Genomic DNA, 14,854 nt, shown 5'->3' on the forward strand with positions numbered 1-14,854 from the left:
GTTTGTAGATGATACAAGAATTGGCCGTTTGGTTGATAATGAAGAAGAAAGCTGCAGACTGCAGGAAGATATCAATGGACTGGTCAGGTGGGCAGAACAGTGGCAAATGGAATTAAATCCGGAGAAGTGTGAGGAAATGCATTTGGGAAGGGCTCACAAGGCAAGGGAATACACCATAAATGGTAGGACACAGAGAAGTGCAGAGGATCTCAGGGACTTTGGAGTGAATGTCCACAGATCCCTGAAGGTAGTGGGACTGGTAGATAATTGGTTTAAAAAGCATACGGGAAGTTTGCCTTCATTCGCCGAGGCAAATAATATAAGAGCAGAGAGGTTATGCTTGCACTGTATAAAACACTAGTTAGACGACAGCTAGAATATTGTTGCAATTCTGGTCACTTCATTACAGTAAGGATGTGATTGCACCAGGGAGGGTGAAGATGAGATTTACGAGGATGTTGCCCGGGTTGTGGAATTTTAGCTATGAAAAAAGATTGGATAGGCTGGGGTTGTTTTCTTTGGAAAAAAGGAGGCTGAGGGAAGACCTAATTTAGTTGTACATAATATGAGGGGCCATGATAGAATGGACAGGAAGGACCTATATCCCTTAGCAGAGGGTTCGATAACCAGGGGGCATAGATTTAAAGTAATTGGTAGTAAGTTTAGAGGGGATTTGAGGAGAAATGTTTTCACCCCGAGGGTGGAGGCAGTCTAGAACTCACTGCCTCAATGTGTTATGTTTTATTCGTGTATGGCATCTGGGCATTGCTGGCAAGGCCAGAATGTATTGTCCATCCCTAGCTGCCCTTGAGGAGGTGCTGGTGATCCGCCTTCTTGAAATGCTGCAGACTGTGTGTTGAAGGTACTCCCACAGAGTTGTTAGGGAGGGAGTTCCAGGATTTCGACCCAGCGACGATGAAGGATCAGCGATATACTTCTAAGTTAGGATGGTGTGTGACTTGGAGGGGAATTGAAGCTGGTGCCATTCCCATGCGCCTGCTGGCCTTGTCCTTCTTGGTGGAAGAGGGCGTGTGTTTGGGAGGTGCTGCTAAAGAAGCCTTTGCGGATTGCTGCAGTGCATCTTGTAGATGGTATACACTACAGCCATGTTACACTGGTGGTGAAGAGAGTGCATGTTTAAGGTGGTAGATCGGGTATCAATCAATTGTGCTGCTTTGTTTTGGATAGTGTCGAGCTTCTTGAATTGGAGCTGCACTCATCCAGGCAAGTAGAGACTATTCCATCACACTCCTTAATTGTGCCTTGTAGATGGTGGAAAGGCTTTGGGGAGACAGGAGGTGATACACTCACAGCAGAATACCTAGCCTCTGACCTGCTCTGTTGCCACAGTATTTATGTGGCTGGTCCAGTTAGGTTTCTGGCCAATGGAGACCCCCAGGACGTTGATGGTGGGGGATTCTGTGATCGTATTGCCATTGAATGTGCCGTCGTCAGTGAACATCCCCATTTCTGACCTTATGTTGGAGCGAATTTCATTGATAAAGCAGCTGAAGATGGATCGACCTAGAACACGGTCCTGAGGAACTCCTGCAGCGATGTCCTGGGGCTGTGATGATTGACTTTCAATCACCACAACCATCTTCCTTTGTGCTATGTATGACTCCAGCCCGTGGAGCGTTTTTCCACCGATTCCTATTGACTCCAGTTTTACTCCGGCTCCTTGATGCCACACTCGGTCAAATGCTGCCTTGATGTTAAGGGCAGTCACTCTCACCTCACCTCTGGAATTCAGCTCCTTTGTCCATGTTTGGCCCAAGGCTGTAATGAGGTCTTGAGCCGAGTGGTCCTGGCGGAATTAAACTGGGCATCAGTGAGCTGGTTAGTGGTGATTAAGTGTCACTTGATAGCACTGTCGATGACACCTTCCATCACTTTGCTGATGATTGGGATTAGATTGATGGGGCAGTAATTGGCTGGGATTGATTTGTCCTGATTTTTGTAGACAGGACATACCTGGGCAGTTTTCCACAGTGTCGGATATATGCCAGTGTTCTAGCTGTACTGGAACAGCTTGGCGAGAATTGCAGCTAGTTCTGTAGCACAGTTCTTCAGCACGGGAGCCGGGATGTTGTCGGGGCCCATGGGCTCTAGAGGCCGAAATCATCATCACATTTAAAAAGTACTTGGATATGCACTTGAAGTGCCATAACCTACACGGCTACGGACCAAGTTTTGGAAAGTGGATTAGGCTGGATAGCTCTTTGTCGGACACCACGGACAAGATGGGCCGAATGGCCTCCTTCTGTGCTGTAAATGTCTATGATTCTATGACCTGCTGAGTGTTTCCAGCATTTTCTGTTTTTATTTCAGATTTCCAGAATCTGCAGAGCTATGCATTTGTATTAAAATAATGATGTTAAGCGAATATAATAAAAGATGGAAAAGTGTTCTTTTTGTGATATTGCCAACGAGAAAGTTCCCTCTCCTTTCTAAACCCCCCTTGGGGCTGGAGTAGAATAATCCCCTTTGCCTTACATTGCCCGTTAAATTTCACTGAGTGCAAGTTAGCAGAGAGTGCTGTGAGTTTGAGTAAGTGTGTGAGTTCTTTAATTGTTATTTCTCTTTAAATCATTCTTGATAAGATTACTTAAGCAGTTTAAGTAAAGGGGAAAAGTTAAATATTTGGGATTCTGTTGGTTTAAGTAGAGTAAAACAAGGTTACACTGCAGTAGGAGTAAATTGGCACAGCAGGCAGTGGAAACCAGTTTTCTAACCAATCAGCAGGGGTGACTCATTTGGCTGTTAACAAACAAACAGTATAAAAAGACCAGTCCTAGTGCGAGCCAGCAGAGAGTGCTGTGAGTTTGGGTAAGTGTGTGAGTTCTTTAATTGTTATTTCTCTTTAAATCATTCTTGATAAGATTACTTAAGCAGTTTAAGTAAAGGGGAAAAGTTAAATATTTGGGATTCTGTTGGTTTAAGAAGAGTAAAACAAGGTTACACTGCAGTAGGAGTAAATTGGCACAGCAGGCAGTGGAAACCAGTCTTCTAACCAATCAGCAGGGGTGACTCATTTGGCTGTAAACAAACAAACAGTATAAAAAGACCAGGCTAGTGCGAGCAAGCACTGAGTGCGAGTCAGAAGAGAGTGCTGTGAGTTTGGGTAAGTGTGTGAGTTAGGGTAAGTGGGGTGTTAGGTGCTCTTTTCAATCTTTATCTCTGTGGGTTGTAGTTAATAAGGCCTTTCTGGTGCAGAGTGACTACTGGTAAACCATTAAACTGGTGTAATTAGAGGGATTGATTTAAATTAAATCCAATTAATTAAAGGTGATACTAGCATCTATAATCAGGTGTCCATAACTAACAATAAAAAATTTAATTAATTACATAGAATGGAGCAGGTGATGTGTTACTGTTGCGAGATGTGGGAGCCGGTGAACCCCATTGAGGCTCACAGTGATTACGTCTGTGACAAGTTTCTGCTGCTACAGGAACTCCAGCTCCGTGTTGATGAGCTGGAGTCTGAGCTTCAGACACTGCGACACATCAGGGAGGGGGAGAAGTACCTGGACTCTGTGTATCAGGAGGTGATCACACCTATGAAGTTCATTCATTCAGATGTAGCCTATGGTCAGGGACAGGACGGTGTGACTACAAGTGAGGCAGGTATGGAGAACCAGGAGGTATAGCTGGAGGAGCCGCAGCCATTGCTCTTGTCCAGCAGGTTCGAGGTTCTTACTCCCTGTGGGGACGGGAGCAGGGACTGCAGGGAGGATGAGCAACCTGGCCACAGCACCGTGGAACGGGGGGCCATTCAAGAGGGATGAGTAACTAGAAATGATGTAGTGGTAGGGGATAGTATTATTAGGGGGATAGATAGAGTTCTCTGCAGCCGAGAGCGAGAGTCCCGAAGGCTGTGTTGCCTACCCGGTGCCAGGGTTAAGGACATCTCCTCTGGGCTGGAAAGAAACTTGCAGTGGGAGGGGGTGGATCCCGTTGTCGTGGTCCATGTTGGTACAAACGATGTAGACAGGACTAGGAAGCTGGTTCTGTTAAAGGAGTATGAACAGCTAGGGGTCAAATTAAAAAACAGAACCTCAAGGGTAATAATCGCTGGATTATTACCTGAGCCACGAGCGAATTTGGCTAGGACATATAAAATTAGAGAGTTAAATTCGTGGCTCAAAGACTGGTGTGGGAGAAATGGGTTTTGCTTCCTGGGACACTGGCACCAGTACTGGGGCAGGAGGGAGCTGTTCCGTTGCGATGGGCTTCACTTGGTCAGTGCTGGGACGAGAGCCCTGGCGGATCATATAGCTAGGGCTGTAGGGAGGGCTTTAAACTAACTAGTGGGGGGGAGGTTCCAAGAGAGCAAATATTAAAAATAACAACAGAGAAGGTCATAGACTTAGGTAGCAGTGGGGAAATTAAAAACCAGAGCGTGTCAGGAAGGGGCAGAAGGTATGGAGTAAAAGGTAAAGTAATAAAAAGGGCAAAAGCAGGAACTAAGTATCACAAAACATCTTTGAAAGTTCTCTATCTGAATGCACGTAGCATTCGTAACAAAATAGACGAGTTAATGGCACAAATAACTACATATGGGTATGATCTTGTGGCCATTACAGAAACATGGCTGCAGGGTGACAATGCCTGGGAATTAAACATACCAGGTTATTTAACGATCAGGAAGGACAGGCAGAAAGGGAGGGGAGGTGGGGTGTCTATGTTAATAAAGGAAGGAATCACTGTAATACAGAGAAATGATATTGGTTCATAAGATCAGGATAATGAAACAGTTTGGGTGGACATAAGAAATAATAAGGGGGAAAAAACACTAGTGGGCGTAGTCTATAGGCGTCCGAACAGTTGCAACTATGTTGGACGGAGTGTCAATCAGGAAATAGTTGAGGCTTGTAATAAGGGAACATCTATAATTATGGGGGATTTTAACTGTCATATTAATTGGACAAATCAAATTGGGCAGGGCTGCCTTGAGGATGAGTTCATTGAGTGTATTAGGGATGGGTTTCTTGAGCAGTATGTAACTGAACCGACCAGGGGGCAAGCAACCTTAGATCTGGTGTAACGAGACAGGATTAATAAAAAAAAGGTCCTCGTAAAGGATCCCCTTGGAATGAGTGACCATAACATGGTTGAATTCCATATTCAATTAGAGGGTGAGAAGGTTGGATCTCAACCAAGCGTGCTGAGCTTGAATAAAGGAGTCTATGAAGGTATGAGAGCGGAATTGAGTAGAGTGGATTGGGAAAATAGATTAAAGGGTAAGACGATACATGATCAGTGGTGTACATTTAAGGAGTTATTTTACATCTTCCATAAAATATATATTCCACTGAGAAGGAAAGGGTGTAAAGGAATAGACAGCCATCCGTGGCTATGTAAAGAAATTAAGGATAGCATTCGACTAAAAACAAGGGCATATAAGGTAGCCAAATCTAGTGGAAGGATAGAGGATTGGGAAAACTTTAAAAGACAGCAAAACATAACAGAAAGATTGATTAAGAAGGGGAAGATAGATTATAAAAGTAAATTGGCAAAAAATATAAAAACAGATAGTAAAAGTTTTTATAGTTATATAAAAAGAAAAAGGTTGGCAAAAGTAAATGTTGGTCCCTTAGAGGATGAGACGGGGAAATTAATGGTGGGAAATGTGGAGATGGCAAAAACACTGAAAGAATATTTTGTATCAGTCTTTACAGTAGAAGACACTAAGAATATCCCAACACTAGACAAACAGGGGGCTATAGGGGGGAGGAGCTAAACACGATCAAAATCACTAAGGAAGTGGTACTCGGTTAAATAATGGGTCTCAAGGCGGATAAATCACCTGGACCTGATGGCTTACATCCTAGGGTCTTGAGGGAAGCGGCGGTAGGGATTGTGGATGCATTGGTAATAATTTTCCAAAACTCCCTGGACTCAGCAAAGGTCCCGGCAGACTGGAAAACTGCTAATGTAACACCCTTATTTAAAAAGGGCAGTAGGCAGAAGGCTGGAAACTATAGACCAGTTAGCCTAACATCTGTGGTAGGTAAAATTTTGGAGTCCATTATTAAGGAGTCATTAACAGGACATTTGGATAATCATCATTTAATAGGACAAAGTCTGCATGGTTTTATGAAGGGGAAGTCATGTTTGACAAATTTGCTGGAGTTCTTTGAGGAAGTAACATATAGGGTGGTTAAAGGGGAACCAGTGGACGTAGTGTATTTAGACTTCCAAAAGGCATTTGACAAGGTGCCACACAAAAGATTATTGCTTAAGATAAAAAATCACGGGATTGGGGGTAATATTCTGGCATGGATAGAGGATTGGCTATCTAACAGAAGGCAGAGAGTTGGGATAAATGGTTCATTCTCAGAATGGCAATCAGTAACTAGTGGTGCTCCGCAGGTGTCGGTGCTGCATCCCCAACTCTTTACAATCTATATTAACGATTTGGAGGACGGGACCGAGTGTAACATATCAAAATTTGCAGATGATACTAAGATGGGAGGGAAAGTAGTGAGTGAGGAGGACATAAAAAACCTGCAAGGGGACATAGACAGGCTAAGTAAATGGGCAGAGATTTGGCAGATGGAATGCAATACTGGAAAGTGTGAGGTTATGCACTTTGGCAGGAAAAATCGTAGAGCAAGCTATTATCTTAATGGCAAGATACTGGAAAGTACTGAAGTACAAAGGGATCTGGGGGTCCTGCTGCAGGAAACTCAAAAGGTTAGTATGCAGGTGCAGCAAGTGATTAAGAAGGCCAATGGAATGTTGGCTTTCATTGCTAGGGGGATAGAATATAAAAATAGGGAGTTATTGCTTCAGTTGTACAAGGTATTGGTGAGACCGCACCTGGAATACTGCATACAGTTTTGGTGTCCATACTTAAGAAAATATATACTTGCTCTCGAGTCAGTACAAATAAGGTTCACTCGGTTAATCCCGGGGATGAGGGGATGGACATATGAGGAGAGGTTGAGTAGATTGGGACTCTACTCATTGGAGTTCAGAAGAATGAGAGGCGATCTTATTGAAACATATAAGATTGTGAAGGGGTTGGATCGGGTGGATGCGGGGAGGATGTTCCCGATGATGGGTGAAACTAGAACTAGGGGGCATAGTCTTAGAATAAGGGGCTGCTCTTTCAAAACTGAGATGAGGAGGAACTACTTCACTCAGAGGGTGGTAGGTCCATGGAATATGCTGCCCCAAAAAGCTGTAGAAGCTACATCATTACATAAATTTAAAACAGAAATAGACAGTTTCCTAGAAGTAAAGGGAGTTAAGGGTTATGGGGAGCGGGCAGGAATTTGGACATGAGTCTAGGTTCCGATCGGACATGGCCCTGTGGCTAGCGGAGCGGGCCCAGGGGCCGTGTAGCCTGCTCCTGCTCCTATTTCGTGTGTGTAATTCTGTTAGATTCAGGAGATGGTTCTGTGATAGTAGAATGGTGGTTAGGATCAGATCAGCCATGATCTTATTAAATGGCGGAGCAGGCTCGAGGGGCCGATTGGCCTAATCCTGCTCCTATTTCTTATGTTCTTATATTCTTATGAGATTTCTGCCTGATCCCTGTGCCCCTCTATCTATATATACTGTCTGTCCAGTACATTTCTGGTGAAATTTCAACCTCACCCTCTGGGTATTATTCTGATGGGCAGATCGCACGCCCTGTCCAGAACTTGGCTGATTTTAATTCTACTGAAATCAGGTAAGAAATGAAATATTTAGTCAGACACACCAGCTTGCTATAGAATTTCACCACTCAACAAAAACAGACCTATTTCCCATCAATACTCGACTCAACAATGGAACTTAATCAGTAGTTTTTGTTCAACGACCATTGATGCAGCTCCTGGTAATTAAAGGATTTTCAGATGCCAAGGGCCTAAGCTCTGGAATTCCCTTCCTAAAGCACTTTTTTATTATTCGTTTATGGGATGTAGGCGTTGCTGGCAAGGCCAGCGTTTATTGCCCATCCCTAACTGCCCTTCAGAATGTGGTGGTGAGCCGAATACTTGAACCGCTACATTCCGTGTGGTGAAGGTACTCCTAGAGTGCTGTTAGGTAGGGAGTTCCAGGATTTTGACACAGTAACAATGAAGGATCGGCGATATACTTCTAATTCAGAATGGTTTGTGACTTGGAGGGGATCTTGGAGGTGGTGGTGTTCCCATGCGCCTGCTGCCCTTCTCCTTCTAGGTGGAAGAGGTCACAAGTTTGGGAGGTGCTGCCGAAGAAGCCTTGACGAGTTGCTGCAGTGCATCTTGTAGATGGTATATAAAGCAGCCACGGTTTGCTGGTGGTGCAGGGAGTGAATGTTTAAGGTGGTGGACAGGGTGCCAATCAAACGGGCTGCTTTGTCCTGGATGGTGTCGAGTTTCTTGAGCGATTTTGGTGCTGCATACATCCAGACAAGTGGAGAGTATTCCATCACACACTTTAATTGGGCCTTTTGATGGTGGAAAGACATTCGGGAGTCAGGAGGTGAGAGACTCGACGCAGAATACCTAGCCTCTGACCAGCTTTTGTTGCCACAATATTGATGTGGCTGGTCCAGTTAAGTTTCTGGTCAATGGCGACCCCTAGGATGTTGATGATGGGGGATTCAGCAATCGTAATGCCGTTGAAAGACAAGGGACTATGGTTAGACTCTCGCTTGGTTGAGACTGTCATTGCCTGGCACTTGTGCAGCGTGAATGTTACCTGCCACTTATCAGCCCAAGCCTGAACGTCGTCCAGGTCTTGTTGCATGCAGGCATGGACTGCTTCATTATCTGAGGAGTTGTGAATGGCACTGAACACTGCAGTCATCAGTGAACATCTCCATTTCTGACCTTATGTTGGAGGGAATGTCTTTCATGAAACAGCTGAAGATGTTTGTGCCCAGGACACTGTCCCGAGGAACTCCTCCAGCGAAGTCCTGGGGCTGTGATGATTGACCTTCAACCACCACATCCACCTTCCTTTGTGCTAGGTATGATTCCAACCAATGTAAGATTTCCCCCGATTCCCATTGACTTCAGTTTTACTAGGGCCCCTTGATGTCACACTCGGTCAAATGCTGCCTTGATGTCAAGGGCAGTCACTCTCACCTCACCTCTGGAATTCAGCTGCTTTGTCCATGTTTGGACCAAGGCTGTGATGAGGTCTGGAGCCGAGTGGTCTTGGTGGAACACAAAGTGGGCATCAGTGGGCAGGTATTTGGTGAGTAAGTGCCGTTTGTTAACACTGTCGATGTCACCTTCCATCACTTTGCTGATGATTACGAGCAGACTGATGGTGCAATAGTTGGCTGGATTGAATTTGTCCTGCTTTTAGTGGACAGGATATACCTGGGCAATTTTTCACATTGTCAGATAGATGCCAGTGTTTTAGCTGTACAGGAACAGCTTGGCTACAGACGCGGAAAGATCTGGAGCACAAGTCTTCAGCACGAGAGCTGGGAGGTGGTCGGCGCCCATAGCCTTTGTTGTATCCAGTGAGCTCAGCCATCTCTTGATATCACATGGAGTGAATTGAATTGGTTGAAGACTGTCTTCTGTGATGGTGGGGAGCTCAGGAGGAGGCCGATATGAATCATCCACTCAGCACTTCTGGCTGAAGATTGTTGCAAACGCTTCAGCCTTGCCTTTTGCACTCACGTGCTGGGCTCCACCATCATTGAGGATGGAGATATTCATGGAATCTCCACCTCCCTTTAGTTGTTTAATGGTACACCACTGGATGTGGCAGGACTGCTGAGCTTTGATCTGATCCGTTGATTTTGGTATCGCTTAGCCCTTTCTGTAGCTTGCTGTTACACTTTTTAGCATGCATGTAGTCCTGTGTTGCAGCTTCCCCAGGTTTGCACCCTTTGTTCGGTACGGCTGGTGCTGCTCCTGGCATGCTCTTCGAAACTTCTCATTGAACCAAGCTTGGTCCCCTGGCTTGCTGGCAATATTAACATGAGGAATATGCCAGGCCATGATGTTACTGATTTTGGTGGAATACAATCGTGCTGCTGCTGAAGGTCCACAGCGTCTCATGGATGCCCAGTTTTGAGCTGCTAGGTCTGTTCTGAATCTATTCCTTTAAGCATGGTGGGGGTGTCATACAACACGATGGAGGGTGTCTTTAGTGTGAATACGGGACTTCGTGTCCACAATGACTGCGGTTGTCAATGTTACCAATACTGTCATGGACAGATGCATCTGCAACAGAGAGATTGGTGAGGATGGGGTCAGGCGGGTTTTGCCCTCGTATTGGTTCTCTCACTACATGTCACAGGCCCTTACTGGCAACGATATCCTTCAGGAGTCGGGAAGCTCGGACAGTAGTGGTGCTACAGAGCCACTCATGGTGATGGACATTGAAGTCCTCCACCCAGAGTATGTTCTGTGCGCTTGTTACTCTCAGTGCTTCTTCCAAGTGGTGTTCAACATGGAGAGGTACTGATGTGCGATAACCCAGAACTTACGATCTGTCAAGTTTCTTCATGGCAGATCATAACCAGCCACTACAAATTCACATTCGGTGGTGCAGATTTGTGTGATTGGCACAACTATTGCCCAGTGAATACCCACCAAACCCTTACACCTGGCAAAAGTAGGCATAAGTCTCTCTTAAATGCATGAGCATTTAAATAAATGTTAAAACAATTTTTTTAATGCTTTAAACATTCACTTACTTTTAAAATTAGTTCAGGTTATTTTTGACCCGTTTATAAATGTTTGAATTTATTATTTAAAAAGTTTAATCTATTTTAAAATTTTTAATTATAGGGTATTTTAATTAACTTTGAACTTGTAATTTTTTTTTTATTTCAGTGTTGTGAAATTGTATTTATCAGGTGATTGCTATTCTGCTTATGGGAGGAAGGGTTTCGACCTGAAACGTTGACTCTATTTCTCTCTCCACGGATGTTGCCTGGCCTGCTGAGTTTTTGCAGCATTTTCTGTTGTTGTTCCGGATTTCCAGCATCCGCAGTATTTTGGTTTTGACATTTCAGTACTTGCCTATTGTATGGAGAAATAGATGTAATGAACCAGCATTATATGTTGTGGTTATATATTATATAAAAAAGAAATAATGAAATAATTTAGCCAGAATTAAACAATGCGAATCGACCATATGTTTTACCAAAACAATATCTGAGTAGAACATAAGAACATAAGAACAGAAGAAGTAGGAGCAGGAGTAGGCCATACGGCCCCTCGGGCCTGCTCCACCATTCAATAGGATCATGGCTGATCTGAGCCTAGACTCACGTCCACTTCTCTGCCCGCTCCCCATAACCCCTAATTCCCTTATCAGCTAGGAAACTGCCTATCTCCGTTTTAAATGTATTTAATGTTGCAGCTTCCAGAGCTCTCTGAGGTAGCAAATTCCATAGATTTACTACCCTCTGAGTGAAGAAGTATTCTCCTCATCTCAGTTTTGAAACGGCAGCCCCTTATTCTAAGAAAATGCCCCCTAGTTCTAGTCTCACCCATCAGTGGAAACACCCTCCCTGCATCCACCCGATCAAGCCCCCTCACAATCTTATATGATTTGATAAGATCGCCTCTCATTCTTCTGAATTCCAATGAGTAGAGGCCCAACCTACTCAACCTTTCCTCACAAGTCAAACCCCTCATCTCCGGAATCAACCGAGTGAACCTTCTCTGAACTGCCACGAGAGCAAGTATATCTTTTCTTAAATATGGAAACCAAAACTGTACGCAATATTCCAGGTGTGGCCTCACCAGTACCCTGTATAACTGAAGCAACACTTCCCTGCTTTTATACTCCTTCCCCCTTGCAATCAAAGCCAAGGTTCCATTGGCCTTCCTGATCACCTGCTGTACCTGCATACTAACCTTCTATGTTTCGTGCACCAGGACCCCCAAATCCCTTTGTACTGTAGCACTTTGCAGTTTCTCTCCATTTAGATAATAAATTGATCTTTGACTTTTTCTGCCAAAGTGCATAACCTCACACTTTCCAACATTATATTCCATCTGCCAAATTTCTGCCCACTCACTTAGCCTGTCTATGTCCTTTTGCAGGTTTTTTATGTCCTCCTCACTCACTGCTTTCCCTCCCATTTTGTATCGTCGGCAAACTTGGATATGTTGCACCTGGTCCCCTCCTCCAAATTGTTAATATAGATTGTAAAGAGTTGGGGTCCCAGCACTGACCCCTGCGGAACACCACTAGTCACTGATTGCCAACCCGAGAATGAACCATTTATCCCAACTGTCTGTTTTCTGTTAGATAGCCAATCTTCCACCCATGCCAGTATATTACTCCCAGTCCTGTGATTTTTTATCGTGTGCAGTAATCTTTTGTGTGGCACTTTGTCAAATGCCTTTTGGAAGTTCAAATACACCACATAATAATAATATAATAATAATCAACTTTATTGTCATTGTTAGTGCACAAGTGCAGCACAACAAAATGTAGGCTTGCGGCTCCCGAGAGTGTACATTTAGGTTAAGACATTTAACATTCAACATTCATTTGGCTTGTAATACATAAACATAACCATAATAAAGTGCGTTGGCAGATGTGCAGGCTTTAGAGTTTATTTGTGGAGTTCAGTAGGATGACAGCCCTGGGAAAGAAGCTGTTCCTAAATCTGGTTGTTCGGGTGCGAATGCATCTGTCGCGTCTCCCAGATGGCAGGGGGGTGAACAGACTGTGGCTGGGGTGGAAAGGGTCTTTGATGATGGTCAGTGCCCTCCGTAAACAGTGTTTCTGGTAGATATTCTCTATGGTCGGTAGCCGGGTGCCAGTAATGCGTTGGGCAGTTTTGACTACCCGCTGCAGGGCTTTCCGGTCACAGGAGCAACAGCTGCCATATCATACCACTGGTTCCCCTTTATCCAACCTGTTTGTTACGTCCTCAAAGAATTCGAGCAAATTTGTCAAGCATAACTTCCCCTTCATAAAACCATGCTGACTCTGTCCGATTAAATTAAGCTTATCCAAATGTCCTGTTACTGCTTCCTTAATAATGGACTCCAACATTTTACCAACCACAGATGTTAGGCTAATGGGTCTATAGTTTCCAGCCTTTTGTCGACCTCCCTTTTTAAATAAGGGCGTTACATTAGCAGTTTTCCAATTTGCTGGGACCTTTCCTGAATCCAGGGAGTTTTGGAAAATTACCACCAATGCATCCGCAATCCCTGCCGTTACTTCTCTCAGGACCCCAGTATGTAAGCCATCAGGTCCTGGGATTTATCTGCCTTAAGTCCCATTATCTTACCGAGTACCATCTCCTTACTGATTTTAATCATGTTTAGCTCCTACCCCCTATAGCCCCCTTTTTGTCCAGTGTTGGGATATTTTTAGTGTCCTCTACTGTAAAGACTGATACAAAATATTTGTTCAGCATTTCTGTCATCTCCATGTTCCCCAGCACTAATTTTCCAGTCTCATCCTCTAAGGGACCAACATTCACTTTAGCCATTCTTTTACTTTTTATATAACTGTAGAAATTCTTGCTATTTGTTTTTATATTTTTTGCTAGTTTACATTCATAATCTATCTTCCCTTTCTTAATTAATCTTTTAGTTATTCTTTGCTGCCTTTTAAATGCTTCCCAATCTTCTATCATCCCACTAGATTTGGCTACTTTATATGCCCTTGTTTTTAGTCGGATACTATCCTTTATTACGTTACTAAGCCACGGATGGCTGTCTTTTCTTTTACGCCCCTTTTTCCTCAGTGGAATGTATTTTTCTTGAAAATTGCAAAATATCTCCTTGAATGTACATCACTGCTCATGTGCCATCTTACACCTTAATCTATTTTCCCAGTCCACTTTAGTCAACTCTGCTCTCATACCTTCATAGTCTCCTTTATTTAAACTTAGTATGCTGGTTTCAGATCCAACTCTCCCACCCTCCAACTGAATTTGGAATTCAACCATGTTATGGTCACACATTCCAAGTGGATCCTTTACTTGGACATTTTTTATTAATCCTGGCTCATTACACAGGACCAGATCTAAGATTGCCTGCCCCCTGGTTGGTTCAGTAACATACTGCTCAAGGAACCCGTCCCTAATGCAGTCTATGAACTCTTCCTCAAGGCTGCCCTGCCCAATTTGATTTGTCCAGTCAATATGAAAGTTATAATCTCCCATGAATATAGCTGTTCCCTTATTACAAGCCCCAACTATTTCCTGATTTATACTCCAACTAACAGAGTTGCAACTGTTAGGAGTCCTATAGACTACGCCCACTAGTGACTTTTTCCCCTTATTATTCCTTATCTCCAACCAAACCGTTTCATTATCCTGATCCTTTGACCCAATATCATTTCTCACTATTGCAGTGATTCCATCAGCCCATCGGTGATACTCACATAAGAGTATTTAGATAAACATGAAGCTATTTAAACATATTGGTTTAACTATTGGCGCCTGAACTTCCCGGAGCTGCAGTTCCACCGTTCGAGGGTAGAACAGAGAATATGTGAGAAACAGTGAGCGGTGGGAGTGAGTGGGACTGGAGATGGACACAGAGAGGCGAATGAAAGCTTTGATCTAGAGCATGTAGTGACATTGTACTTTTATCAGAGGGATGGAGAGACAGAGAGAGACAGGCAGACAGAGACGGATAGATATAGAGAGACACAGGCAGAGAGAGAAATGCAGACAGAGACACAGACAGAGATGAGAGTGAACGCAATTAACTACAGCATGAGGTGACCCTGTACAAGAATCAATGGGATGGAAAGAACGTTATAGAGAAAGAGACATAGAGAGAGAAAAATGATAAAATATAGAGAGAGAGCCAGAGAGAGCGAGGGAGACAGAGAGAAAAGAGAGATATTGAAACAGAGAGAGGAGAGTGAAACCAATGAACTGGAGCACGTGAGAAACCTATACACTAATCAGAGTAATGGA

Source organism: Somniosus microcephalus, unplaced genomic scaffold (assembly GCF_052327205.1).
Source record: "Somniosus microcephalus isolate GS21.2 unplaced genomic scaffold, FLI_Smic_1.0 scaffold33, whole genome shotgun sequence".
NCBI classification, from domain to species: domain Eukaryota; kingdom Metazoa; phylum Chordata; class Chondrichthyes; order Squaliformes; family Somniosidae; genus Somniosus; species Somniosus microcephalus.